The following is a 27,648-nucleotide window of genomic DNA, read 5'->3' on the forward strand; positions in this document are numbered from 1 at the left end:
AAATAAGTGTGTTATTACTATTATTATTAAAAATTACTTTCCTTTCCTATATAACATTAAAAAAACATTGTTTTCGTATTATTTGCACCAAAACTTCGATCATTTTACCTAGTTGTACCTCAAAAGAATTGTTGCAATAAATGTGTTAGAAATGCAAACAGCTTTGGTACTACTCCATCCCTCGCCATTCAGTTGTAACACACACGAATATATTTTCATTTCCCGCCCCAACAAATGGTCGGTTTCTTTTTCCCTTCGCGCCCTTGTAAATGCTCCGTTTCTTTTTGTTTCCCGCTCTTGCAAATGTTCCTTTTCTCTTCGCGACCGAGTCTTCGAGAGGAGACTGGGATGAATCCACAACCTTTCACCTTTTGCGAGTCCGGGCGCCGGAGAGCCGGGCTGCGGGGGGGCGGTCGGCGGATGGGTGGCGGCAGGAGGCTCGGGGGGCGGTGGACGGGGGCGGGGGGCGTGGGCGGAGCGAGGGCGCAGGCCCGGCAAGAGGGGGCGCCGCCGCTACAGCCTTCAGTCCGTCAGGAAACGCCGCGGCGGCAACACAACCCCAGAAAACAGAAAACCTTCACTATAACCTACCGACTTGAATGAATGTGATTTGAAAAAAATTCATAATAATAAAAAAAATAAAAACGTTTAAATTAACACAAATTTTATTTTATTTTGTTTAGTTAAAACTGTTATTAAATCTTCCCCTCGCATTATTATTGACTTTTCCCGAACGCAATCGCTGTTTAGTGACAGAAACGTTTGGTTCGTGTGTTGCGGTGACCATTAAAGGACTGGCACGAGCGCTTATGGGGTGAGTTTTTTTGTCTTGACACCTGTTGACGGTAATTACCGTCAATTATTTTAATATGACGTTTTAACATGGAAATTATATTTTAATTGAAAATGTAACGATGATGTGTTTTAAAAAGTGAATATATAAATACATATTTTTTTAATTAAAAAATATTACTTATAACCCAAAATTAATCTTAGCCTTTTCCGAATATTTGATTTTGTTACATTGTAAAAAAAGAATACATTCCCTCATTTTGAAAATCATGTTATCCCGTACTAACCTGGCCACAAAAAATACACGCAAAAAAATTGGTTTACTCTATTTGTAATCGTATCACATTAAATTATTATGCAAAATCACCAATATTTTTTTTTAAATCTATTCTTTTTATTTAAAATTTTAACCTTAGTGTTAATTTAAATACATTTTTGCTTTTCGATAACTTAATTTTCAATATATGAATGAAAAAAAACAATTCAAACTACTAAAATCTATTTGAAAATATGCAGCAAGCAAAGTTAAGTGTGAAGCAGTTAATTTATTTTTTCATCGGTAAGTATTTGGCTTTAACTCATCACCGAATTTCCCCATAAAATAATCTACCAACGAAGATTACAACCGAAAAATATGAATACTAAAAATGAATCGGTGTACAAAAGGAAATATCTTACTTCACCCTCCTTTACAGAATCTAAAAAAGGAGTTGTCTTCACACAGAAATTTACATAACAAGAGACACGATTTATGCACGGTTAGATTACGCTCCATGTTTAGTTCTAGAAAAGCCGGCGTCCCGAGCGCCGCAAAGCCTCTAAGAGAGAGACGCACTTTCAACAAACTTTTAGAATCCTGAACATTTCTTCAGCGTCTTTTTCGGAATTTGCTGAAAATATACTTAAAAAATTATTTAAAATTTTAGAAAGATTTTTCTTCAAAATAATGACACATTTCTTACAGCTATAGGAAGATCGTTTATACGCTCTTTATTACAATGCAGAATCAAAACATGTATGTTATTCTTTATCCGGATTTCGTACCAATAAAATAACCTGTTTGTTATATCTTTTTCAATGACTTTTGCTACTGCAGCCGGAACCGAGCCTTGGCATTCTATTTCCAGTATCGTTGTTAACTTAATTCGTTTTTTTTTTTATAACAATAACTATTCAATATATAGAATGATAATAGAAATTCAATGTTAGATGTAAGAGCAAAGAAAATTTAAATACTAAAAGAGAATTGAATTTCAGTTAATGCAGAAAACTGCGTAATAACCAATCACGAAAGAATATAATTTAAACATTTTTATGGTGACGCGTTTTCAAATGAACATTATTACACAGTAAAATTGGTCTAACCTAAGTTTTTTCCAAAACCTGTCCACAGTATTTCAAATAAATTTTATGTTACACAATTCATTTATTTATTTATGGTTAATTACCATTAATAAACATTACGAGAGCACACAGTTATGAACTCACAATACAGAGTAAAAGACTACATATTAACATTAAAATTCTTCACTTAACATAATTAGTGTGCTTCAATATACTTGTTTTTATTTGACCCAAAGATTTAAAATTATTAAACTGAAGGAGAGCACGCAGTTAGGAACTTAGAAGACAAAACAAAAGAAAACATGTTAACATTAAAATTCTTCACTTATTTAACATAAATAGTATGCTTCAATATACTGGTTTTTATTTGACCGAAAGACTTTAATGCAGTCAACCGCAGTTGAGCGTAGTAATAAGGAGTTCGTTACTATGAACAAGGAGTATATTTATTTGTTTGATAATTTATCCTTATAGCCGTAGATATGAAAAAAAAATATCAGGTAAATAACATCAGGACACTCATTAAATTTGCATCCTATCATTATGACAAACAACATTTTATTTAAAAACAAGTTACTTTTAACAAAAAATAACAACGTTCATTAGTATACATTTTAATTCACGGCATAGAACAAGTTTTTTTATTGAACACCTGCTAGAAATTGATAAATCAACGTGATGCTGCGGCCATCCAGGGAAAATAAAAATCAGACAGGTTTAGTAAATTACCAACTCAAAGAATTAATTATTTTGAGAATGAAAATTTAAAAAACCGATCGTTAATAAGCGCGTTTATCCACGTTTTTAAAATATATTTTCATTCATATTAAACTAAATTGAGCTGTGACAATAAATTAAGTACGAGTTCGCTCACCGCAAAACAACGTAAAAACTAAAATTTTATGTTTTCTAAACCTTAAGACTTTTTCAATAATTAAATTATGTTTGCAACACAGCTTTAGTATTCAACGAGTATTAGTAATCGTAGACCCATCATATGATTGATCATCTAACTTATTTCATAAACATGAGTGTGGAATACAGAAAAATGCAATGCAGAAAAAAAAACCATTGCTGATGGCTCGCAGATTAACCCGAGATTTTAACAATATTTTTCAAATTTAACACTGAATTGAAGATATTATACTAGAGATATATCTTGTTCAATTTGGAAGGAGGGTTTTGATACCGCCGCCCCATAAACAATTTATTAGATAACCAACATCTTTGCCATAGGTCACCCTGAGTGGTTCGGTGAGCCCGGTGAGGTGTGTTTAGGATGTGCCTGCCCACGAGCTACGCCAGATCGGAAGAGGTTGGTTTGGGGAGACCCTTTGACCTCTCCAACTTATCTCTCTCTTTGCGCCGCAGCGGGAGTGATAGATTAATACATTTGTCACTCCTGGAGAAACTGATCCCTAGATTCCAATCCAACCCTAATACCTTTTTCTTTCTTAGAAATTCCTCTTCTTCCTTTCCAATACCCACCACACAGCATCCTAAAATATGACAGGCCCTGAAGGAAATTATTTTCCTCAGGGCCTCTTGTGAAGAGTTAACGTAAAAAATATCAGCTTACTTTACAGAAGATAATCTAATAGCTTCCTTTAATTTTAGACAGTTAAAATTATATACCTAAGGTTCATAGCTTATGACTGAAATAATATTGAAGACACCAGAGCTCAACTTTCTCGAATTTAGATCGCTTTGAACAGATTTTCTACTTTATATTCAAATTTTAAGTGAATTTTACAGTCTTCAAGCAAAATTCGTAAAACAGTCAAGGCACACTCGGTAAAAACTATGTGTAGATTTCTTGATCATCGTAAAAGACCGTAATTTGAAATTAATCTCAATGAAAGAGTTGAGACCCGACGAGGGTCCATTAACATACTTTAAATCACCTCCCTTCGATCAGTTCAAGTGCCTTCGGAGGTCCGTAAAACCTGGAAACAGCCTCCCTCGAAGGCTCGGGATACTTTACAGGCAAAAATTCAGCAGTCATCAACTACTGCTGACCCGTCAAATTACAAGTACTTTTTGGGACTGAGTGTAGAGCTCTTCTGACCCGAGTTTTACAACCTGGCAACGTTTGTAATATACGTTCCTGCCATGGAATGAAGGTTCCTGCGGAACGATATTGTACCGGGGGGTTATATGGGAGGATTACACTAGATTGTTGCGGTTCGTCTGGCAAACGCTTAGTTTATTAACTGAATTCCTGCAATTTGTAGAGCATGATTAAACTTAGTTAATTTGTATAAATTTGGGTATCAGCTTTCGTATTTCTCCACGACGAACCCTCAAATAAATTTTGCCTACTTTTACTTTGCTACAAGCATCTTCAAATACTGTGATAAAAGAAAATTATTTATCCGTAGGGGAGTAAATGACAGTGTGAAAAAAACATTAATTTATTAAAGTGATTTCCGCAACTAGTGTTTGCAATCTAGTGACTAGTAAAAACTATCATGTATTACATGTTCCAAATAAACAAATCAGTCTTAGCACACATGCCTTGTTTCATCCACATTCATACATAATCTGTCGTTAAAATTTCATCTAATCATCAAACGGTTGTCTTCTAATCATCAAAAACGTCAAATGTTTGTAGAAAATTTAAAATTGTAACATTTGTGAGCATTTGAAATTTAAAAGGCCTATTAATTCAGTTGGCATCAATTTATTGTCTCGATAGACTTTTTGAAAAATAAATTAATATAAGCAACAATTATTGGCCCGAAACAGTCATTCAAATCGTAAAAAAATTCGGAGAAAAAATAAATTTAAAATAATAATTTTTTTTAAAGGCATTTGTTTTTACTCGGAAATTTTTTTCAAATTATTTGGATGTCAGGCTAGTAATTATTGCTTTTAATTATTTGCTTGCCTTTTTGCTTTACCCAAATCTAGCCTTGTAAAAAAAATAAATCAATATTTTTTTTATTTAAGAAAATTGTTATTACCGTCATAATAACAAATAAATCACCAATGCAGATTTTAAATAGAAATATGCACGATAATTCTATTACAGCCATAATAATTCCGTAGTTAATTAATTGCAATACCTACGCTTTATTCAATTTATATTGCACACCCATTCCCATAGCTTGGTTATATCATATTATCGGTAATAAATACCTGGCTATTAATTCGTATCCATCTGGTTAAACCTACAGGGTATCTAAATGACGTTTTACAAACAATCCATTTTACCAATATTTTCACTTCTTTGATAATCTCAAATTCAATTCGAAGTGTTGTTTTAATTTTTATACACCACTTTTTAACCAAAATAATCGAAATTTTTCGAAACCAATGGTTTCTTCGTCCGGATAAACTTATAATGAATATTAATCAATGTGAAAATAAAAAAAATACCATTACATAACAACTGCGTTGTTTTAATTTATAAAAGTGTTTTTTTTATGAAAGTACATTATTAATTACCTATTTTATAATATGTTTTCCATAACAATAACTAATTAATCACTGTCCATCGTAATATTTTTTGTCCGTGGGTACTTATTTGTCTACATCTATTTTTCTATTATTATTGTTTATAGTTTATTTACACTGTACCTTTTTTACGTTAAATTTTTTAACCTCACTGGGACAAGCCTGTGTTGATTTATGTTTATTAATTTTCTTTATGGATACCTTTGTCCTGACACCTGACGAAGAAACCATTGGTTGCGAAACAAATCGATTGTTACTGTTAAATAGTGACATAGATACAATGTTATTTATTTTCATTAAAGAAAAGTTATTTTTGTAGTACTTAAAAGGTTGGTGTTTTGTAGAAAAAAATGGCAGAATCTTATTAATGCTTAGTTTAGTGTGAGTATGTAAAAATAAATGACAATTGTTATATAAAAATTTCAGGATGTTCCATCAAATTCTTGATAATTTCCCCCAAAAGTAGTGCCTCTGCTCACTGAAGCCCTATTAGCAATGCTCTAAATCAGATTGAATAACTTATAATTGGTTATTTCCTGCCAGATATGATTGAACTTACTTATTATATAAATATAATGCTGACAATACTTTGAGACGCGACCACCAAACTGCGTTGGCAAAGGGAAGGAACGGAAGGGCGGGAGTAAGGGCGGGGGCGGCAGCGGATGCGGTTGCGGGGGCGGCTGTCACTCGTTAGCTTAGACACTCGTTAAGCTTTTTTTTATTTCTTACCTACATGACTTTCACTAACGACCTTTTAATATTTTTGAAGGGGACAGTATATAGATGTAAGGCTTAAAATAGTATTTAGAATAGTAAGAAACTTGCTATACCTACTTAGAATTTTCCATTCAATGTAAAGATTTTTAGCAAAAACTTCAGCAAATTTTATTTTAACTGACGCAAAGATCATTGAGTGTGTCCAGCAGAATATTTTTCAACGTCTCTTTTTACTTCAAGTCACGCAATATACTCGTATGATACGTGACTGATTGTTCTATTGTGCAAGTTTACTCTTAAATACTTGAATGAAGGTAACATGTTAGTACAGATTACGTTCCTGAAGACAATTTATTCCCAGCACTTATGAACGGAAATAAAATTACTGAAATCAACCAAGAACTTTCACGGATACAAGCGAAACGAACCTAACCCTAAGAAATTAAACCTTCCTACTGTCTCCTTGTTTAATTTCAACTAATTTCTAACGTAAAATCTGCACCTGGTTTATAAAATTTACCCTCTTTCTGAACAAGAACCCCAAATTTGCAGATGCTAAACATAAATAAAGATTCAGAGTTTAATAAAAACTGCAGACATTTTACATAAGTATTGCTTTATTGTAGATGAAAATTTCAATTTACATTGTTATAATTGAAGTGCTTCTCGAGCGAAACTTTTCAGTCCATTCTGCGATATTTAAGAACGTACCATTGTTTTAGCATTTGCATTTGTGAACTGTCATTTTTACAAATGGGCATTTCACTCAATCACCACTCGTCAGTCTAGATTGCGTCTATTTAACAAGAATAAATAAGATCTACAAAACAGCTAATTGAGGTCAATATCCGATTATTTTGTTCAAATAGGTATGCATCGTAAAAATCAATTACTGTAGGACTCAGTTTAGGGGAATTACGTTTTAAAAATCTGAAAAAATGTGAACTGTGGTGGAACTTTTTGCGTTAGATAATGGTCTGACATGTGCCAAAACGAGGCATGGAAAGGCTGACAGAGATATTGAAAGAAGAGTAAATGCAGGAAACTCCATTAGTGGAGAACTTAACGCAGTTGATGCTAACAAAAAATAGTCCAAAGAAGCGAAGTATCACAGAGTCTTTACTAAGTAGTCAGCTTAGTTGTTGTTTATTGCTGAGGATGAATACTTCGGGACCGATGCTCGACACTGTAGTGGAGGTGATTGGTGAATCGAAGAATTCACCAGGCCTTAACACCGTAAAAGCGGAGATGAACAGTGGTGGGGTGTGGTTACGGCGATATAGTCGGTGGCTCGACGCACTGCGGGCGGAGACCAAATTGAGCGGTAATGTTCATCACTGGTGATAAAGATCACGGGTCTTCCTTCCTGAGGCTCCAGTGAGATGAAAGAGCCGAAGAACCGTCGATGTTGTGGACGTCTCAGTTGTAGATGGGTGCTCGTACTAGACTGACTGACTGATTGCTGAGACTGTATCGCGGCTTTTATACGTTTATATGTGCGATTACTAGAGCTGGAAATGTTTCATCAGTCTTAGGTAATTTGGTGCGGCTTTGTCGCTATTTTACTAGGCTCGAATTTAACTATATGCGCTGCACGTACTGAAGGTGTTGAATGTTTTAGATTTCACTGTGAATTATTCTAGTAGCTTGCCGCTACAGATGTATGAATGTGAATAAAGTTGGGAGTGTACGCCAAGACTTAGTTGTTTGGCGGTCCTTCCTCTCTTCATATCCCTGCGGAAAACATAAGTGTGTTGATAGGTTCACGGTGGACAATTTAGTTTATCTATATTGTAGAACTGAAAAATTAATAAAGTAAATAAATAATAACGGTAGCTTAACTTACAGTTAGGTAGCTTACTCTACAGAATACTAAAAATGTGAACGGCTTCAATTAAAACTTTGAACACTACTGGACGTCGAAAACTTTAAGCTTCTACTATTTCTTAAGAGATTGACAGCTTCGAGCTTCAAACCATACCCGTATTAAATAGTATTTGAGATATACACAAAACAAAAAGAGATCAGGTGTGGATTTTACTCTGTCTTTCATACAGAATGGAGACTGAACGAGATAATCTATCCATGTTAAAGTAGCAGATTTCCTTTTAACAACACAACCACTGACCACACTAGATGAATGAAAAACGAACAACGGTGTTATTTGCATTGTGACTTTAAATTACGATGCAATAACGGTCAGCGCGTATCAGAAGGGATGGTAATATTTCAGTGTCATTCAGAATATTTGATCCATTTTCAAATGCTAAATGTTTCACTTGCCACAATTTATCGGATTTCTTTTATTAAAATTTCAACACACATATTGAACCACACTATTAACACCCACTCCTCACCGATGCAGTTACAGAAATACATAAAACATTACCACGGCATTTATAGAAATGTACGCAAATCGAAGGAAATTTATTAAACCACCTCCTTGTTGCGTTGAAAAACGCCGAAGTTAATAAAAATATAAGCTCGTCAGTAACGGAGCACGATCCGCCTTCAGCACATTGCGGCTTGTCGATTTAACATGATTACAAAAATAAGCAAAACTAAATTGAAAATCGTAATTTCTTTACGGAGCCTTTTGGGGTTGGAGGAAGTGAATGTTTTCCTTGGTAATTAGTAATTACATTTACAATACGGAATAAAGTAGAGGAAACATCTCGAATATTGAACATATTATTAATGTATAACGTAGGGAATACGTACATATACAGGGTTTTCAGATAAGAGGTGTTATTTTGAATAGCCCGCTATTTCAGTATATGTTACTTTTGAAGCTGTCATTTTTTGACATTTGACAAGTAGAAACTACGCCATCAATAAAAATGTAACGATACACGCTTCAACAACGCATTGAAATTATTTAAATTGACTTGAGAGAATCAAATGCAAATCATCTTCAGTGATGAGGCCCGTTTCCACCTCGGTGGCTTCGTCAACAAGCAAAATAGTCACATCTGGGGCTCGGAAAATCCAAGAGTTATTGTTGAAAAGCCTCTCTATTCCCAACGTGTGACTGTTTGGTGCGGTTTATGGTCCGGCGGAGTCATTGGACCTTACTTTTTCGAAAATGAAGCTAGAGGAATAGTTACGGTAAATGGATTGCACTATCGAGAGATGATTGATGATTTTTTATGGCCGAAATTGGATGGTATTGATTTAGAAAACGTTTACTTTCAACAAGATGGCGCTACGTGCCACACAAGCAACGAAATCATTGATCTTTTACGATTGAATATCAAAATAACACCTCTTATTGGAAAACCCTGTATTATTATGTAAATACCTATACAAATTTTGTAATGTCATAATCATATGAGTAAAAATAAAATTTTCTAAAATTGTTTTTTTGGTTACTCAACAGTCGCATGATAAATTTTCTCAAGGCTTCAAACCGCAGGAACAAGATATTTACATTATTTTATTGTATGCTTTCTCGTCAAATGATAGGATGATGACAATATGATAAGATTCAAAAATACAATTGAATTGTTTTAACACTATTGATTGTTCAAGGATTCGTTGAAAATAATATAAACATTTTAATTTATAATATATGGATTCCAGATATTTTTGTACAGTTCGTTTCGTTAAAACTGTTGTAAAAATATTGTGGGATTTATTTTAAAAAGAAAAGAAAACCCTTAAGATTACAAAGTTTAAAAAAAATAATATCCCGAAAATTTCATTTAATGAAATTAATTGTCATTCATTTTGTTGAATTTAAAACGGACAATTATGAAGGGAAAACGTTTAAATTATCAATTTCCGTCTACTTCGTCGTATAAAAGGTACAGCAGGATTGGGTTTCTGGGAATAAAGAGACGTCAATCCATTTAATCACTTAACGTGATGACGTTTCGATATCGATCAGAGCAAGACGAGGGATTGATGTCAGGGGCGGATATTGTCTCCAGTGTGACGTCTTTCTTGTAACAATTTTGTAACTCAACACGTTTTGGATTCACGGAAAACAACCTTCCTAATAATTATTATCGGTTTTATTGGCTAAATTAGCGTTTCTTGGAAAATATTATTAAAATATTGTGAAACAAAATAAAAATATTAAAATTGTCTTTGACTAACTAACTAGCCATTACGTCGTTTACCAGAGATGCAGGCAGAGGGTATAGACCGCCACGCTTTACACATACATGTGTATGAAGCAAGACATGGTTGATATTAGGTGGTAGAACTTTCAGTATCGCCCTGCTAATATACCACCCTTCATAATCGAAAAAAATGTTTAAATGACTTAAACCGTGCTTGGTTACCCGATCGGAAAAACCCCATCCTCATTTTCCCCGTTTCCTTCCCTTTTCCACTACCTTTAGCCTCATAATATACCCTCATTGCGCAAGCAATAGTCTTACTGGCTCGAGACAGATGGGAGCAGTTAGTAATCTTGTGCGGTACTCACAAAAAAAAAGAAAATTCGTCTCATACGTACCTACTCTTCCTTTATTTTGACTCTTGACACGACCGGGATCGTGTATTTGATACTTTCACGTCTTCTTCGGGCGTCCCTGACTTTTTCTACTTTTCACTTAAATATAATTTAAGCAATTAAACATAAATTATTTTATTTTGCTGACTTATTAGGCAGGTAGTTGCAGTTTGTTGATTACTTCTACTTTTCACGTTAGCATCGTAGATTCTCCTGGATATCTATAAAACTTTAGTATAATGAGCCAAGTCACATAGACCTATTATAAGAAACGCTGAATTAGTAATCATAAAACCTCATTCTGCCATAATATTATTATATTAAGGATAAACCGAACATTATTATTCCGTACAATCGGTTAAACTGTTGTGCGTGTCTCTAATTAGATGCCTAAAGTACAAGCCTCAAGTACAAGTCAGTAGTTTGTTCTCCCTCTTTCAAAACTCATATTAATGACATTGAGTGAATACTACAAAAAAAATAATTTCAAAGTAAATATCACGCTAGAAAACATAAATTAGCATTCCTTAATTTGATATTGGATATATAGGATAGTGTCTAATAACACTCCAAAAATTCATAAAATAGAATTAATGATTTAACTATCTTATTTAAAATACTGAACTTTAAATAGACTGTTTCAAACTACAACAACTTATAAACCTACACATACCCACAAGAAGAACACGACACAAAACTCTTTTCTACCGCAGTATATACCTAAACGCAACTACAACGCTCATTTTCGAATACATTGGTTAAAAACTACGGGGAAACCAATACTTTTTGTCGACCATATTAATAACATATTCTAACACTTTTCTTATATCTTTGGTTGTCGATTTGTAAGCCTATTTTATATTTAAAAAAATATATTTCTTTTATTTTTTTCATGTGTGTAATTTTCATTTATTCTTTCTTCTGAACTAAAGTGATATTAAAGTTTTACTATATATGTTTTTTTAAAGCCCTCTTTGATCTTATTAAATTAAATAAATAATATTATCACGGGAAAAATAATAAAAAGCATGTTTTTTTACATTGCTTATTGTTAAGCAATAAATTTGAGGGGAATATTGTTGCGTTTATCTGCCTTTCTTCATTTGAAACTGGTTTATAACCCATTGTCAAGTTTTTCCGATCTGCTTAGATTTATTTATTTAGATAAAAAAATGAAACATTTTTCGTTTAATGCGAATTATTTTAATAAAATAAATAATATCATATTTCGTTTGAGAAAAAGATAAGATAGATAAAGGAAACAACCCATGTTTTTATCTCAAATGAAATGGATGAGATATTTTTAAGAGAATGAAAAACATAACTTTGTGTACACCACTAGTCCCTTTACCAGCAAATGACTTGACTTTTTAACCTTTTAAGTCAATTTATACGACTACTGACTTACCATCTTTACCAATGTAAGATTATACCATTGCTTTCCCTATGTTTTCCGCTACGACTTGCATAGTATATCAGCGCGCATGTCGGTATTTTGAAGTTATCGCCTGAGACCTGTACTCGGCGAGCGCTCGTAACCGACTGAAGCCTCTGGTATCTCACAGCAGACAATTAACCGATGGTCGTTGCCCATACTTTGAACGCCAATGTTAGTTCTATACATATACCTCAATGTTTAATATACGATAATATTAGTAAGGACCTTGGTATTTTAGAAAAAATATCAACATGTTTCAAAACCAATAGTTTCTTCATCAGGATACAACGTTTACTGAAAATGAGTTCGTATAAGAATAAAAAAATTAGTACCTAAAGACAAAAATTATATAATAAGCTTTTTAGTTAGTTATTATTATTAAAAAATATGTATTAAAATACGCCCGGTGAAAGACCATTATTAATTAAGATTTGAAACTGTTGCAACTTCGGGTTTGTCTCATAAAAATTAAAAAAAAAACTTCATGCTCAGCAACATACTTTAAAAAAAACTAAAACTACTACTACTACTACTTAAACTACTCTCTAGTTTCATCTGAGAGTAACCTTTTAAACTACCATCAAGGATTTCACGGATATATACTTGTAATTGTTTTATCTATATTTGACTTCCCGACTTTCCTCTATCTTATCTTCTTCACTTCAGCTTCACAAGTACCCATTTTTGGAATTCAACGTCTCTGGACAGTTTGGAACAACTGAGTCTCTTGTGCGATATTAATTCAAATTGAAAAATGTAACCTTCTCACGTATGGTATTCACGGTTATTTTAACCGGTCAGTGGCTGAGTTGACATCGCGTTTGCGTTCCCACCCATGCGTAGTGTGTTCAATTCCTCGGCTGGCTAAGTCTTCAGTCACAAAACAAACATTTTCCGCTTACTGTGGCAGTAGGAGATTTTCAAATATTATCAGGTTATTCGGAATGTTTGTCTTTCTTTTAAAAAAATTAAAATGAAGATGAAAAAAGTGCACAATCACTGAAATCAAATATTAAGGTGCTTTAAAATAGTTTGCAAAAGTCTGGAAGTATTTCTATTTGTTCACAATAAAACTGGCAGTCACCTAATACAGTGATTAAATGTAACAATTCTTTTTAAATGTCTTACTTAACCACTCCCTTGTCCCGGACAACAAAAGTGGACCCTAGACAATAAAACAGCTTTTGTCCACTTTTTGATCCTTGCAAAAACCGTCCGGAGTTATTCTTCTATTTATTTTTAGCATTTTATATAGGTATTATAGCTATAGAAATAAACTTTTTTTCGTATAACCACTGAATCTGACATTTTGATATTAAATATTTTTGAGTGATTACTTTGATATTTATTAAGATGTTAAAGTGTCAAATTTTAGTGACGTTTTACGGTTATTTTTTGTGTTTCCTACGATTTGTCAGTACAAATATGAATATATATTTCTCTATTTTTGTATTTAAGAATTATATGTTAAATCTGATAGTATTAATACGCTTGCGTCTGGACGATGTAGGCCCTGTGATTGGTCAAACTCAAATTGTGTTTAAATAAGACATTAAAAATTAAGACACGATTTCATACTGAAATAGAATCGCCACATGTAATACGATATCTCTTCAAAAATATCGTTTCTGCTCATACAATTTTTGAATAATATTGAAAAAAATATGTCTTAAAAATTTCATAATCCATTGGATTAATTACATTACAGTGAAAATTATCCACAATTACGTGATTACGTTTGACGTTTGACGAAAAAAGCACGCGTTAATTCAATATGGCCGATACCCGATACGCACCGCGGCAATAGGTGGCCGACAGAGCGCACCTCTGGCGGTGTAAGAACGAATCAAATGACTGGCGCGTATATTTAAATATGCAAAATTACTTGAAGATCAAGTGTTAAATAATAAGATTACTTCTGGAAGTTTATTTCAACTTTGCAATGGCATTTTTCACTATTATTTATAATTTTTTTTTTGCTTATTAATTATATCTGATTTTATATTGACATGTTTTCTAATTTCTAAAATTTCAAAATTATTTATTTGCGATGCTTTAATCCTGAGTGAAGTATTTTAAGACCTGAATTTTTATCGAAAGTGTGATTCAAAAGATGATTTGCAAACTCAGATTCACTATTTCCATTTAGAACCCTGAGATGTTTTTTAGTTCAGACCTCAAAGTTTCTATTGGTTCTACCTTTGTAAAATAAATTACAATCCAGCCCAATTGAGTTTATAAACTCCTGATTTTTTTTGTTTGATTTTCGCCATCTTTACTATTAAGAATATATTTATTCATTCTGTTATTAGTGTAAAACGCCGGTTGAATAGTACCAGGAATGTTTATATATATATATATATAATTTTAGAAGTGTCGTTATTCACAAACAGAATTCTACGCCATTGTTTATTTATATCTTAAGAAATAGGGTAAAAATACCGTTTGAAGATAATATGTTTAATTATTTTATTTAGTATTTCAACTATCAATTTATTAGAATAACCGTTATTAAATGTTATATGTCTTATGAATATATTGTTTTATGGTTATATGCAATTTTTTTATTCAGGTCTTAAAATACTTCACACAGGATATAAAGCATCACAAATAAATAATTTCGAAATTTCAGAAATAAGAGAACATGTTTATAAAAGTAGATGTAATTAAGAAGAAGTTTTTTTTCTAAACTCTCTTTTAAATATTTTCCCACTTAACTGGTCTTTCATCTAAATTCCTAATTCTTAAAAACCCAGCCTACTCTTACCCCTCCCCCCTCCTTCCACTTCTTTTTTTCCAATTGTAATCTATATTTAATTTTGACTTCGGTGTATACTTCGTTCATGAAATATGTATTGGTTGTATATAATAAAGTGAAGTTAAAAAAGTTGTTTGTTTTTTAATAAAATAAAGTTTAATCGGATAACATTATTTTATCTATTTCCATTGTATATCAATGCATAAGTACATAATAAAATGTAAACATTATATTTATTTATTGATTTGATAATTTGCATAGCGCCGCTTATGTGAGATATCACCTCAGGGGCGCTATATTGTAATAATCTACCTTTATATATAGATTTTTACTCTCCTGATGAAGGTGTATATATAATCTAACTTTAAACTTTATTAGATACAGTAACAGTTTAAGGTAAAGAATTACCACCAGTTGGAGTAAAATTCACACCTTTTAATTAAACCGACTGCTAATCACATCGCACAATTACCCTCCTTTTATCCATAAACACAGGTACAATTAATCAATATGTAATAATCTATTATTTCAGTCAACTTTGTTATAACTATCTTTAATTGTTGTGACAAACTATACGATATTGATTCAACTTATAGACATTGACGGTTGTAACACATATTTAAGCACTGCAAGCTCCTACGAGCAAATTATATTAGGTACCATAACAGTTAATATCAGTTGTAGACATGTAGTCAATAATAGTGTTTCATTTGAAATAATCCATCACAAATATGTAAAATTTCATTTTTTCAAACAACTGTCATTCTTATTATGCCTAAATTGAGCATGTTATTATTAATTAACTCTTTCCTGTTCCGTGTTTTAACAATATATACTCAGCCTCTCTCTGTGAATGACCTAATATCTATCTATTAAATGTAACTGTTGTTAGTATCACTTAAACTGGGCGCAGCCCAACGAAGTGCCGCCCGCAGGGCCTAGCAGCAAAAACCCGCGGAGCGGGTTTTTAACTGCTAGTTGTTAATTATTCTTTTCCGCTTATAGTAGTAAAAAAATATCAAAATGTTTTCTATTTTGTATAAAATCTAACGAATATCTTCAGACGTAACTGAATCTCTTTTCAAAAAACAAAAAATGATTCATTATTTAAATTATAGTAATAAATGTATGGCAAGGGAGTGGATAATGTACACTCGCAGACCATCCTATATGCAGATGACATGAAAATCTTCTCACCTATAAAATCAATCGAAGACTGTCACAAGCTGCAAAAGGATTTACAACGTTTAAACGCGTATGTTAATGCCCATTGTCTGGAATTAAATATATCCAAATGCTTCATCGTACGCTTTACTAGAAACAAAAACATATTTATACACGAATACTCAATTAATCATCAACCTTTATCTACCAAATCAGAAATTAAGGACCTTGGGGTTATACTTGATAGTAAACTGAATTTCAATAAACATATTGACCACGTAGTCACTAACGCATCTTCTATGCTGGGTTTCATAATCCGTTCCTGTAAACAATTCAAAGACATTGCTACTTTCAAAACACTGTATTTCTCATACGCTCGTAGTATCCTTGAATACGCATCACAAGTGTGGAACCCAGGCTATGCAATACATAAAAATAGAATTGAAAGTGTTCAAAATAGATTTTTAAGGTACCTTAATTTCCGCTCTTTTAGATCTCATATCAGTAATGAAGACTCTGCAAAGTTCTTCAATATACAGACGTTAACTTTCCGAAGAAATGTAGCAGATTTGGTAATGTTATTCAAAATTACACACAATTTAATCGATAGTCCTGATCTTCTTCAACGCCTATTATTCCATGTTCCCAATCGCAACAGCAGACAGTCGCTTACTTTTAATCTCCCTCATTGTAAGACAAATTCCAAACAAAACTCATTTATCTACAGATCCACACACTTTTTTAACTTAAATTATAACCATATTGACATATTTAACTCGACTTTACGCGACATAAAACAAAAACTCAACAATCAACAAAACTCAAACTAGTTCAATTCCTATATATTCCCGTCCTTTGCCTCTTAATCCTTATCCTATATTTCCCCCTCCTCCCCCCCACCCTCCTTTATTTTAATATTTCCTAACTAAACAAGAAATTAATTTAAGAGAACATCTCTATGCCATTGTACACCATTGTAACACCATTAACTATTCATCAGTGGAAAGTTCATAATTGGCATAATTAATAATATTATTATTGTATCATTATATAATTACAGATTTGCTGTCAACTTTTCCAAATAAATAAATAAATAAATAAATAAATATCATGTATTAAGTAAATATATAAATTTGTGTTATCAATTTTGCTATAAAGATTTAGAATAAAGCAAAGCCCCAAAATAAACTTATTTAAGCGTTGTACGAGTAGTTACCTTCCCAGCTACGCGATGCTTGGGATATTCTAAGAAACCCAGACAATAGAAAGCTGAATATCGAAACTCTCTCTAATCCGTCAAGTATTTCGATCTAATAATAATAAATGTACGCAAAATATATTAATTATTATAATGTGATAAAGATTTGAGGAGTGAGGATATTATATTTTTTGGGTCTGCAGTGGTCACACAAAATTATCGTCATGTCAAAATAATCAACAAAATTATCACAATGTCATATTGTACTACATTCATTGGCCAACAACAGTATTTTTTTCAAATTGCATCGCATTAATTGGTCAACTACAATAATGTTTCATATTGTATCACACTCATTGGTCAGCCACAATAATGTGTCATATTGTATCACACTCATTGGTCAGCTACAATAATGTGTCATATTGTATCACACTCATTGGTCAGCTACAATAATGTGTCATAATGTATAACATTCATTTGTCAACTTCAATAATTTTATTTTGCTGATTTATTAGGCAGGTTGTTGCAGTTTATTGATTACTTCTTTTCATTTTAGCATCGTAGATTCTCCTGGATATCTTTAAATTTTTAATATAATAAGCCTAGTCACCTATTTTTGGTCAAATTAATTCATTCTTTTCAAATATCCGAATTGATTATTTAAAAGGGGAATGTATTATTAGAAATGCTGAATTATTATAGCTAAATTAGAATATATCATAAAACCTTATACTGCCACAATATCATTTATTTATTAAACGCTCGTACGGCTTTTATAGACACAATACAGTTGAAATAACGCAGAAATTTAATACATTAGAATCATTTGATCATTAGATACAATAAATCGATCAATTACATTTTGCCCCTCCAGAGTCTTAACTCTGCTTGGTTTATAATAGTTTAAATTTTACCAAATGAAACAGTTCTATTGTAAGCCATAAAATGTATTGAAGCGAACTTATATTGGAATATTAATGAGCTAAATATATCTATAACATCGGAGTATATGTTGCCCAAATTTTAGATTCGTCTCATAGGTGCGTAATACTGCGGAGTTGTAGAAGAATTGCTACAATATTATGGTAGGTATTGTCTTGTTACTGTCCTGCCAGGACCATGGAAGTACATGAAGCAACTCTATGGTATTCAATGCGAATACATAATTTTAAACAAACAGATTAAATCGCAAATAATTCTTATAATAAAGAAGGCAGCCGTAATCTAGGCATTCTCTAGGAATACTTATTCTAAAATTTACATTTTTGAAGAATTTATATTAGATTCTTTCAATGGTGTGCGAATGAACTTCATAATTTGGAAACCAATCTATGAATTGTACTCGATATGTTTCCTCACTACTGATATTATACAATGTTTTGATAGAGTAGATATTGTGAAAATCATTAGATAATCTTAAAATAAACCCCAAAATTTTCAATGTTTTGTTAGATGTGATTTCTACATGCTTTATAAAATTGAGTTTCATATCAAACTATAAACCTAAGTCATTGATTTACAAGACAAAAAACTAAAGATATATCACTAATAAAATAATCAAAAATTATAGAATTTCTTATTCGATAAAACCTCATAACTTGACATTCATTTATGTTGAGTTGCAAGTTATTTTCTTGGCACCGGTAAAAAGTTTTGACAAGTTATTTGACAATATCTGGCAATCATTAACTCGTCTTATTGGCTTGAATAATTTTAGGTCATCTACAAAAATTAGGACATAAACATCATCGAAAATATATAAAACATCATTAACCAATAACGAAAACAAGATCAGTCCTTAATGTGACCCTTTCGGAACTCCACTCGTAGCAATGAATTTATATTTATTATTATATTACAATTTCAAAAGCCAGTAATCTGTTTATTAAACAACTTTAAAAATTAAAAATGCAAATAACTTTGTTTCCAACACTTTTATTTATTTACCTTCTATATATTTCGTGAACGATGTTCAAATCATCAGGATTAATTGCACACTTTTGTTAAAAATGATATAATCATATCACTTATTATGTACACTAAAGGAAAGGTAGACAGAAGTCGGAGGGCCTAGCAAGTGGTGAGAGTTTCAGTTTTCGTCGTCTTAAAAATTTACCTATACGCTCAAAAAAATTATTCGTGAATGCAGCTATAAATATATTTATATATAAAGTGGTTGTGAACTTTAACCTTGTGGATTTAACCTGACCTTGTTACGTCTCAACATCATTTATTATTGGACAAATATTTCGACAGTAAACATTCACGTGGTACCAGTTAATGGCCCAATTAGAATTCTAGAATCGGGTATTATTTAGTCTATTCCTTGCTTTAAGTGGTCTCGCGATTAGAACCAAAATACTTTGATGGTTAAAAATAAAAAAAACAACATTGAACATTAGTGGGGGGCAAAAATATATAACGCTAGCAACAAACGCATAGAATTACTTACTTCGTTATGTTTTTGAAGAATTTGAGAGCACAACAATTACTACAAAAATCACAAATAGATGAAATATTTATTTTCAATGAAATTAGTTTTTAAACTAACGAACTAATATATTTTTAAATGCCGTGATGTGATCTGATTTTAAGTGGAATTACTAATTTATAAAATACTGGAAGAACTTCCCGACGTTGCCCGGAATTTTTCGATATCCGATTTACGTATTTTATTATATATAAAATGTGCCACAATAATAAAGCTAGGTTCGTGTATATATGAATGTGTTATTATGTTTAAGTGAACGTTTATTTTGAACGTCAAGTGTGCAAAATTTCATCCAGAAGTATCAAATTTCTGTATTGAGGGGTAGTAGAATGTTGTGGGTGGTTTTTCAAAACTCATGTAGACAATTATCTTCCTCTTATTTTGAAAGTGTGCATTTTTTTAAATCTTGGAATTAAACTGTGTATTTAAATTTATAAAAAGTACAGCGGTCCTTTCTTATTTACATTTATATTATGTAAATGAATAAGATTATCTATTGTGTTGAATTTAGTTTAGGTCTAACTAAATCCTGTAGGTGGCAAAATGTTATTTCTAGATATTGTTGATTTTCAACCACAAAGAGATTCATAACAACGAATATAAATTCTGTTTTCCAACGAATACAATCAACGAAATTTAAAAAAAAACATTCATGGAAAATATTTTTTTTCCAGAAAATTAATTAAAACTGAAATTGAAAATTTATTTTTAACCGAGTACCAAACTGATACGTTTTGTTTGTGATTATTAACAACCATGAAATTTACATTGAAATTTGAGTGCTTTAGTTTTATATTTTTAGAACTTGTTCAAGTGAAACAATTATTTTTAGGTCATAAAGCGGTATCAAATGTCCACTGTGAAATACTTTCAAGTCGTTCATCCGTTTGTGCCATTGACAAGGAATAAATAAGATAGTACTTTAGGTAAAAACTGACACCTGCTATCGATAAGACTAGTAAGTACGTAAACTGAACTTGTCTTTGTTCACGCGTTTTCTCCATTCAACTACTAAAGGGAGGAGAAAATAATACCTGTCAACAAATTGATTAATGCATCGTTATGTAATCATTTAATAAAAATCTTACCAGACCAAACACGTACATTCTATTTAAACATGATGCAAATAATCTTTGTTAAAATCTATTTTCGCAGTAATTAACGGAATGACGGACACTTTCATGGATAAGATCGAAATCAATTAGTAACAGTAAACTCAGTAACTTCACCGCAGTTTTACAGTCCCATCAAGAGGTGGAAAGCTGATGCATTTCAAAAATTATAATACCTACCCATTGTGAGATGTGAAAAGGGGATAAGGTTTAAAATATATGTTAGCGAAAGTCTTAAGTCCCGTAGTAAGCGTTCAAAGATGGTTTGAAAGTGATATATGTAAATACGAATGTTAGAGAAAACGATAACAATTAGCGAAAATGTAATAAATATTTCAGAAAAACACGGCTCGTTTGAAATAATGCAAAAATCTTTTTTTAAAAGAATGAAAAACATTCCAGGGTTACGAATAACCTGAAAATATTTGAAAATCTACCACCACAGTAAGCTGAAAATGTTGCTTGTGTTGTGATGGAGGACTTAGCCAGCCGAGAAATTGAACACACTACGCCTGAGTGGGACCCAAACACACTGTGAAGTTTTTCATGACTATCACTTAAATAATGGAACAAAACATGTTTTTAATAATTTTCTGATATAACTTGTCGATGGAATTTCATATAATTAACGTTACGGCAAAACAAAGGTATAGATTTTATCATAAAAAATAACGTAAATTATTTTAGAACTGCAAAACTTAAAGAGTAAAAAAGAAACCTTTTTATAAATCGGTAGAAATTGGGAATCCGGGGCTTAAGAAGTTCTGGAAAATATACAAATGGAGCGATGATTCTAATCACTCCTAATTGGTGTTGGATACATTTTATATGTTTGTTTACTATTTATATTAAATAATCATCTAGTTCTTTTTATTGAACTGGATTGGACATTAATAAGTGGTAGGAATATATATGTAGATTTTCATGTTGTTTGTCGGGAGTTTTTCTACACTTTTTGACCGTCGAGTTGACCGCAAAATAAATTTTTATTTTACAACCTTAATAAAAAACAAGTTTATTTAGCACTTGGCGGCAATAAAGAGTGTATTATGTAAACACGGAATAACTACCTCTCAACCCTTGATAACATCGTAATATTTATTCAAAAAGTCAGCTAATTATTTAAAAGCCAAAAATAAAGCATTAAAATGTTAATTTATTGATTGTTTATTTTTTTTAAAACAACAACAAAATATGCTACTATTATTTAATTAACTGATATGTTTTTCTCTGTTTGCTCTCAAGTTAACTAACAAAGCTTACAAAATGTCATTTATTTAAATACTCACCTACAAGAAAACAACAGTTTTAAAGGCAATTTTAAAAAGGGAGTATATTTTTATCATATTTGTTCATATGAAGCAGATACTTTATGATGTGACATTTTAATTTGAAATAAAACAATAACTTAGTGAACACCACTTTTATTTTCATGCTAGTTTTACCTCGCGTTGCTGTGGCTCAGTCTGACTGCGCGTGTTGCTTTTACGTCCAACAGATTGCGCGGTTTAAAAAAACATGATTTTACCTGTCACAATTGACATCAACAAAAACACTCGCGTATTCAAATGCAAAGTTGTGTCAAAATTTCAAAGCAATCGTTAAAGAACTTTCGGAGATTTAAGATTTTGAACAAAAAACGAAACGGCTTTCACACGTACACTTAATAAGCAGACAGAACCTCACCATTTATAGTAATGGAATAAAACTTTCTGGAATTTCATTGCCAGAAAATACCCGCTTGTATTATTCGTAAAATTAGGATGACTTTGTTTTTTTCTAAATGCACTACAAATTCAAAACCCTCTAACAGGTTGAAAAACTCAAACTAAAACTTGGAAAAAAGCTCTCTGCGGCATTTCAACGTCCATCCTATTACACCATTTAGGAGGCGGATACGGGTACTTCCGCCCCGGGAACCAATTATTGGATAGCACACATTTCTGCCATAGGTCTCTCCAAGTGGTTCGCTACATTTGGTGACTTAGCAGGGGTGCCCGGGTTCATCGGCTCATATGTGATCAGATCTTTGCGGCAGATGCATCTACCCACCAGTTACGTGGCGGGATCGGTATCACCGGATCGGTAGAGGCCGGTTTGGGGAGACCCAAAAGAGGCTGGTCTCTCTCGGCCCATCTTCTCGCACTCTAGCAGGAGGGATAGACTCATACGTCCATCACTCCTAGACTGATCCTTGGATTCCTACCCACCTCTGATACCTTTTTCCTTCTCAGAACTTCCTCTTAATCCTTTCCTTGGATAAACCCTCCACAGAGCATCCCCAAAGAGGCCTCCTGTGCGGGGTTAATTTAAAAAAGCATTGAGATTTCTTAAATCTCATAAATCGTATTGTTCACACTTAACGGCGTGCGCAAATATATTTATAATAGCACGATTTATATAAAACATCAGTCATTTTGTTAAGTAGGTTTGACCTAGGGTACAAATAATAATTGTATAAACTTTGTTCGGTAGAACGCGCCAATCTAGGTTAAAATTAATCACCTAGAATGTTTATACTTAATGATCTCAGGTGTGAAGGTTCGCAACCAAGGTCGCGTGTCGGAATCCTGTTTTGTTCTTAGGGATGGTCTTACATAGTAAATAAAATAAAAAGCGGTGCATAGTATGTTATTACATGTATTGAGAAACATTTATAAAATTATACATTTTGGACTTACCCCAAGACCGACCTGTATCCGTAATCATAATCTACTCTACGAGAGCGAATCACTACGTCTCCTATTACTGAACACTGTGTCTTCTTATTGGCGAAGCGACGGAACGTCCCCCGGACTCCATCCGGCGGCTGACGTGACCCCGTGAAGCGTGGATCGGGCCTCCGAAAGGGGCAGGAATATATCTCCCGGCCACATCCACGATCTCCAGCTAATAACGCGGATGTATCCGGGTTCTGAGGATGCTGCAACTTAGGCCAGTAGCTTTCTCTCGGCCGCCGGCCACGTGCGGTTAGTATTCCCAAACATCACACGTCCAAAATAACGAGGCTCCCGCTTGACGGTTTTGCGTAAGCCGAATTTAGGATTGAATATAATTTCATCTCACGCCGGATGGGACAATTATTTACGGATTACCGCTGTCGGCTGATTACCGGATTACGATTGTCGCGTGGTTCGCTCGTACACCATTTCTTTCAAAGAAATCACCATTACCCACATCGGGAATGGTTGTTTAACAGGTTGCGGAAAAGAATCCCGTCGTGCCCGAAGCAAACTCGCTTTTTACGGTACAAAAGAAAGAATGGAATCCATCCATACAACTAATTACTCCGAAATAAAAATCACCGTGACTGTCAGCTGTGCAGTTCACGATCCCACCCGTTGACTGCCCAGCTAAGAAGTGTTTTTTTCTTTTTTGTTTCCGCCCGGGTTCAGATGTTAAATTTTAAATTAAAATTCGAAATTTTACTAAAACTAATACCAGCGACAATCGCCCAGTTCCTAACTAGGTTAGAGAATCGGCGAGGATAAATGTGATGATGCAGAATAAATTAATGAATAAAATATTAAAACAAAAGGAGTCTAGCCCTGCATCATAACATTACCCCCCTCGCCACCAAATGTTTGCCCTCAAACATATAAAATTGTCTAAATAACCTAACCCTATTCTTTCCAGGTCGGTCCAAGGGTCTACTACAACAGAAGAACAAAGTTAACAATAAATATCAACAGTAGATAATAATCATCAATAGGAAGTATTCAAAGAACGAAAATTAAACCAAAGTGAGAATAGCGAATGGGCGTGCCGCAACTCCGGTCGCACTTCATCGAACGTAAGGCAGGATGAACATGTTTGCGGTGCAGCCATTCTTACTTAAATAACTATAATATTGTAGGAACTAAACTTAAAAAACTTAATCTAAACATAACAACCAATGTTACGTGAACGGGATCCGCCAACACCCACAGCTTGAATATGCTGGGTGAAGACTAATTGACTTAGCGTCATGGACAACCGTTTACGTTACATTTATAAAAATTACATAATACCTGAGTGTCTATCACATTCATTTTACACAACCAAATGTAAAAATGCATCACTAACCCAAAATAGGGTTATAAGCCCGTCAGGCAACACTTTTTAGGGAGCATAGCAACCCTCACTTATCACTGACTCTACTTCTCCTTAGGAGATAAGAAAACACTTTGTCGATGTTTCTACCTAATCTACCTAACTAGGTCGTATGGGGGTATCCATAAGAGAACAGAGCAGTTAATGAAAATACACAATCTTAATTCAACAAGAGTGTTAAGCAGTCAACAACCATCGCATAAGAATGTAGCTAAAGTAATAGAGTATACAGCCATCAATATATAACGTGCAATCGTGTTAAGTGATATGCAACAATTATTAGTGCAGTGATCTATGTATACGTCCAACAGTAACGAAGTCGTAATCGATATTGTTATGAAACAACTTATGGTTTTCTCTGTAAACCGTTGTTCAACAAAGTTGATAATAGTAAGTCTCGCAGGACAATACCAACAAGTATGTAATACAAACTTATAATATTCATAATATGAATTCTATAACAATAGGAAAGGAACATCCCAGGTTACTTACATGATAGCAAGATTTAATACAAAAAAAAAATACAAAAATTCATAAATTGAAACATTAATTGTAACAAGTAACACCAGTGTATTTACAGACATAACTGATGAGAAGTAAATGGATCAACAATAAATAAAATTAACGTTTATCGAGAAAAATTTGACTCAGAACATAAGGAAAGGTCTCAGTACATCTCCCCATGTTCTGGTCTTAAGGTTAAATATAAGAAAATATGATTCGAGGATCAACATATCAACGAAGTGGCTTAAAATGTGGAAGGATCGGTGGTGGGATATCGTTCCACATTATAAGTCAGAACCGTACTTATAAAGGAAAACAAGGAAGTTATGTCTCGTTTCATCAGCAATAAAGCGAACAGCTCCATTTTATCACTAGGAGATTAAATGTTCAGTGCACCGCTTGGTGCAGTCTTTAATATATTTTCAGGACCCATCAAGACATTTACTGTAAAACAATGACAAAAATATCCGTTTACATATTAATGATGAAACGAGAACAACCAGTGTTCAAGCACGTAATTTGTAGACAATGCTTCTTTGTTTTCACCATCATGAAACGAAAGAGACAGTGGGAATGTAACTCCTTACATTTCAAGATGTTATATCCTAACACATACTACATGTTAAGGTATATTAGCCAATTTCATTATACAAAATTCATAATATTTTTAAATGAGTGTTCATTTGTTCACTTAGAGTCTGTTGTGTACTTAAGTTTAAGTAAATAACTAAATTATTACTGAGTGAATGGCACGAACTTTTTGATACATATATTAGAATGAATGAGATTTTTTATATAATGAATGTGCTTGACTTTGTTTATGAGTGGCTCTTTTCATGAGCATAACGTACGACAATATAAAGGCGTGCATGTTTATAAGTGAGACTTGTTATATTTGAGAATAATAGCGTGATTTCCAATAAATCACTACAAATAGTATCGTGTGAAAGAGAACATACAACTCGATTTTAAATAGAGTTTATGAATTTTATGTGTTAAGTGTCGTGTTAGGGTTGATCATCAACCTCCAAGAACAACCCGAACCACTCACACATATATCTCACTACGAAATACTAACGTACGTACATAGATCAGAGGACAACAGGCCTTTCGCCTCCTGCAGGAAAAACCGTCCACAGGCAACGAATCCCCCGCCTTCCAACTGATGATGCAGTACAGTGTTCCGTACTTGAACCAGCAGCCCAAGTATAATGATCAGACAGCAAGCTTCTCTCGCCCTCTGTCTGTCATGTCTGGTGAACGTGATCGACTCCGGATCGATCCGTTGCGTTTGGGGTACAAACCCATCCTCACCATTCGGAACTCATGGACCTAATGGATGGCGAGTTGATACCAGGACCCAGTTGATCAGACCGAATATACCTCCATCAACTCCCTCCAATGATAACGTTACGTCATCGTCCATACCACAAAAAAAAAAATTGTGATTTTTTTTTTTTTTTTTTTTTCCTTAATTCTCCAAGTCTGACACGTCGCGTGTAAATTGTCCATTATTTCAAAAATTGATAGTAAATATCGAATTATTTCTTGTGTCACCGTTGACATTTACTTTATTGAACTTAATTTCAAAACAATTATCTAAATTGTTATTATGAATGATGATGATGATGATGCCCTTGATTTAGAAATAACAAGATGTTCTTTTCTTGTTTATAAGATAAAAACATTGATAAATAAGGTAAAAAAATATATATATATATATATATTTTGTGGCAACCTTGAAAAAATTTGTGGCAACCTTGATAAAATATATGTGGCAACCTTGATAAAATATTTATTTCTTTTGCCAGCCCTGGTTTTTCAGTACTATTATTATATTTATATTATTATATTTTTCCGTAGAATATTATTTATTCTCGTATTAAATCCACACGAGAATAAAAAAAAAGAATCACTTTTCAAAATGAAAACAATTACCTAATTAGAATATACATTTTTTTATTTGAAATTATTTGCAAAGACGCAACACATGCTATAAATTAATGGCAATGAACCGACTCCCGTTACTTCGATATGCGTTGTTATTTGTGTATAATAATATTCAGTTGTCAACTGCATTAATGAATAAACATGTTTCAATTTATTATTTAACG

General features: G+C 32.9%; 1 protein-coding gene across 1 annotated transcript in view; it reads left to right on the top strand.

The window, feature by feature from the left end:
* Positions 1-544: 544 nt before the first annotated feature.
* Positions 545-27,648, top strand: part of jeb (low-density lipoprotein receptor domain-containing jelly belly protein) — a 253,680-nt gene continuing 226,576 nt past the window's right edge. The window contains exon 1 of the mRNA XM_089637130.1: positions 545-814. The gene's annotated coding sequence lies outside the window, so the exon portion shown is untranslated. The remainder of the gene's footprint in view (positions 815-27,648) is intronic.

This window comes from Hesperophylax consimilis, chromosome 11 (genome assembly GCF_061612785.1).
Source record: "Hesperophylax consimilis isolate HC1 chromosome 11, BYU_Hcon_1.0, whole genome shotgun sequence".
In the NCBI taxonomy this organism is placed as follows: domain Eukaryota; kingdom Metazoa; phylum Arthropoda; class Insecta; order Trichoptera; family Limnephilidae; genus Hesperophylax; species Hesperophylax consimilis.